Source organism: Ambystoma mexicanum, unplaced genomic scaffold, assembly GCF_040938575.1.
Source record: "Ambystoma mexicanum isolate Mex_15411 unplaced genomic scaffold, UKY_AmexF1_1 Mex_scaf52, whole genome shotgun sequence".
Classification (NCBI taxonomy): domain Eukaryota; kingdom Metazoa; phylum Chordata; class Amphibia; order Caudata; family Ambystomatidae; genus Ambystoma; species Ambystoma mexicanum.
The window spans coordinates 214,568-218,690 of record NW_027182469.1 but is presented as its reverse complement, the minus strand read 5'-3'; positions in this window follow the sequence as shown (position 1 = coordinate 218,690).

The following is a 4,123-nucleotide window of genomic DNA, read 5'->3' as shown; positions in this document are numbered from 1 at the left end:
ACATGTGGGTTTTCCGCCATCTTGAATTTTCTAAGCCCACAGCACCAAATGTTGTAGCAGGGTAGCTTAAACGTGGGTCAGGACACCCAACAAGTCCCCCCCACGCGACTGCACTTTGAATTTGAGTCGATGGGGAGTCGCGTGCACAAGGGTTTTGACCCATGCACCGGTCTGTCCGCATAATCTTCTTCCTCTTCTGTAGATGACACAGTTCAGCGTTTTCTTCTCCATCCGGTACTGATCGATCGGTTCTCCTCGCCGGTCCTGATGGGAAGATTGGGCGGTACCCCGGGCCCGTTGCGTCTCTGCTCCCGGTCTCCGGATCGTTCTTCTTGGTCATCCTTCATGGTTTCATCTCTCCTAGGATGATAAAGGAAGAGCGGCAATATCTACTCATAGACGATTTTTTTTTCCACCACAGTTGAGATAGTGGGGCGGCATATGCATTTCATCATAACGAAACATTACATTCTTATTTTGAAAAAAAAAACAGTATCACTAGAGACAGTTTCATGTAAATCCCAGTATGTTAGAGACTAGATGTGGTATGTTTTATGATTGGAACTGAATTAGTCTGATACAGTACCCGCTAGGATTCCAGAGGATTCCTCCAGTTGTTGCAGAGTGTGCCTGGGATGGCAACATTTCAACTGGTTTATGTGGACCCACTTGTCTTCCCCCTCTGCCGAACCACCTTTGGGGATGCGGATCTTGTAGGCCACAGGGGAGATCTTATCGACGATCTCAAAGGGTCCCTTCCATGTAGGCAAAAATTTGCGCTGCTTGGCCTGGTTCCTTTGGAAGTTGTATAGATAGACCCGGTCCCCCACCTGATACTCCTTCCTGGAAGTTTTCAGGTCATAATGGGTCTTCATGCTATCAGCCGATCTTTCTAGATTCCGCTGAGCATAAGCAAAAGCATGTTGAAGGTGTTTCCTTAAATTCTCTACATACTCATGAGTAGTGGAGGCATTTATCAGTGTCTGCTCTTGGGTCCTATAGAGCAAATGCTGAGGAAGCACCATCTTGCGCCCAGTCATCAACTCAAATGGTGACATTTTGGTTGCAGATGAAGGGGTAGATCTGATGGCCATTAGGACCAGAGGTAATCGGATATCCCAACTTGGCCCAGAATCTGCCACAAACTTTTTTAAGATGCTCACAATTGTCCGGTTATATCTCTCTACTGCCCCAGAAGAAGCTGGTCTGTAAGCAATATGCAGCTTTCTCTTGACCCCCAGTATCTCCCACATCTTTGTCATTACTTCACTGGTGAAGTGGCTACCTCTGTCTGACTCAATCCTTTGAGGTAGACCAAAACGGGAAAAGATGTGGTTAATCATCAAGGCAGCTGCAGTTTCTGCCTTGCAGTTTGGGGCTGGGAGACATTCCACCCACTTGGTAAACAAACATGTCACAGTCAACATGTACTTATTCCCCCTAGCCGAGCGAATCACAGGGCCTACAAAGTCGATTTGTAAATCTGACCATGGCAGTGTCATTCCCCTCTTTTGTAAAGGCGCCCGGTGTGTGAGGGATGTCGGCTGAAATTGTGCACACACAAGACACCCCTTCAAGTATTGGTCGAGGTCCTGCCCCATGTGTGGCCAGTATGCAACCTCTCTTAAGATTTCCAATGTTGTGTGAAACCCCCTATGACCGGCGGTGGCCGCATCATGGGCGTGACTTAACATCAGGCTTCGGAATGAGGTAGGAACCACCCACTGATCGTGGCCAGCTTTGGATTTCCTTACCAACAAACCGTCTTGGATTCGGAACATTTTTGGACATTTCATTAACACTCTTAGGTCCTCTTTCCCAATGTAATCGGTATCCGTCAGGGGAAAGTTCTCAGGGTCCTCAAGGTGCTGGTAAAATTTACCAATTATTGGATCCCCCTTCTGAGCGGTAATCAAATCAGCATCAGGGGTCTCCTTACTCCATTGTGCAATTGAAAGGTCGTTGTGAGCATTTGTCTGGGACCTAGTGATAGCAGTGACCTGGATTTCCCCCAACAGGGACTCAATCTCAATTAGATCCCCTTGGATGGCCCCGGTTTTGGCCAGCTGATCAGCTAAGTCATTTCCAGTTTTGTCTGGTCCCTCTACTTTGGAATGACCCTTAATCTTCTTCCAATAGATGGTCATCCCATTCGATGTGACCAGATCATCAATGTTTTGGATCAACTTCCCATGTTTCAAGGGTTTGTTGTTAGCACATAACATGCCTCTGGTTTTCCAATTAACCAGGTGCTCCACGAACCCGTTCCGTACATAATCCGAATCTGTGATTATGACCAGTTCGTGGAGTTGATGCTGGACAGCAGTGAGGATGGCCTGATGCACAGCCATCAATTCTGCCACCTGACTACTTCGGGGACCAATTTTGTATCCAGCGGAGGGTTCTGGGGACTCATTCACCCATGCATTCCCTACGCCGGCCACCAGTTCTTTCTCCCCGTTGTTGTCAACATGGTAAGAGCATCCATCCACATAGACAGTGGGCATTCCCTCACACTTGTCTTCTTCAAAGACTTTGTGTGGGGAATTAAGGTATGCCTCCATGTTGTCCTTTATTTTTAGACTTTCGTCCTCGAGACAGTTTTCTCTGGCACAATCATGCAAGTCAGCCAGACCTTGCGCGAGGGGACTCTTCTTGTTTTGGCCATATCTGACCTCCACAGGAAAGCCTTGCATTGACAGAATCCAGGAAGTAATTCGGGAATTACTCACATTTCCGGCCCGGATTCTGTCACTTTGGAGATATTGCAGAGGCTGGTGTGGAGTCTCCACTATGATGTGTTCCCCCTGGATAAACGGGCGGTAATTCTTCAATGCCCACACCGTTGCCAGGAGTGCCTTCTCACAATCGTTGAATTTTTCCTCCACAGAGGATAAAGTTTTGCTCGCATAGGAGATTACTTTATTGACCTTGTCATGCTTTTGATATAATACTGCCGTCAAGCACGTATTAGAGAACCCCGTCTCCAGGAAGAACTCCTTGTTTCTGACAGGGTAAGCTAGGCAAGGCGCTTGTGAGAGGCTTCTTTTGAGTTGTTTTACTGCCTCGGCTTGTTCTGGACCCCATTCCCACTTGACCCCCCCCTTCAGGAGATGAATCAGGGGTCTGGTGATCTCTGCGTAGCCCTCAATGAACTTTCTGCTGTAATTAGTCAGTCCAAGGAGGCTCCTTAGTTCCCGCAGAGTTGTGGGGTCTTTCAGTTTCTGAAGTGCTTCCACTTTCTTTTCCTGGGGACAGAGACCCTGAGGAGTAATCTCATGCCCCAAGAAATTAACACGGGTTCGACACCACTGTGCTTTCTGAAAGGAAAGTTTTGCTCCGGCGGCCCTCAACTGTGTCAGAACATAACGGATCTCTGCTATGTGTTCCTCCACAGATGAACTTTTGATGAGGACATCATCTACATAAGCCAGGTTACCCCTCGTACCCAGGTCGGGCATGGCCTTATGTAGGAAAATATTGAACTCATTACCGGAGTTAAGGTATCCGAAGGGAGTCCGGGTCCATGTGTACTGCTGGCCCCCAAAGGTAAAAGCCAGCTTGTATTGGTCCTCCCTACTGACAGGCACGGTCCAGTATCCATTGGTCAGGTCTATTGCAGTGAATACCTGTGACCCCTGAATCTGGGCCAGCCCTTGGTCAATGTAGGGAAGAGGCCATCGGGAAGTGTGGACCCGTTTGTTGAGCTCCCTGAGGTCAGCGCAGAGTCTCCACTGGCCGTTTGGCTTCAATATTCCCAGCACCGGATTATTGAAGGTGCTGTGGACTGGACGGATTATTCCCCGGGACTCAAGGTTCTTAATTATTTCAGTAAGGGACTCCATTGATGCGAGAGGCAAGCGATATTGCTTCACAAACACTGGAGTCATGCCAGGGTCCGTGGGGATTGTTGTGGTGTGGATGTCGGTGCGACCACAGTCATATGAGTCTACCGCAAAGAGATCTTGGAAATCCAAGAAAACTTGTTTCAACTTTTGCTTTTGTTCCAGAGTCACACAGGCATCAGCTAGGTTGACTCTCTCTTCCACCATCTGCCTGAAGCCTGGAAAGACTTCTGGTTTGGCTATCTCCGCGGCCTCCTCCAGCTGGGTGGAGAAGTCCC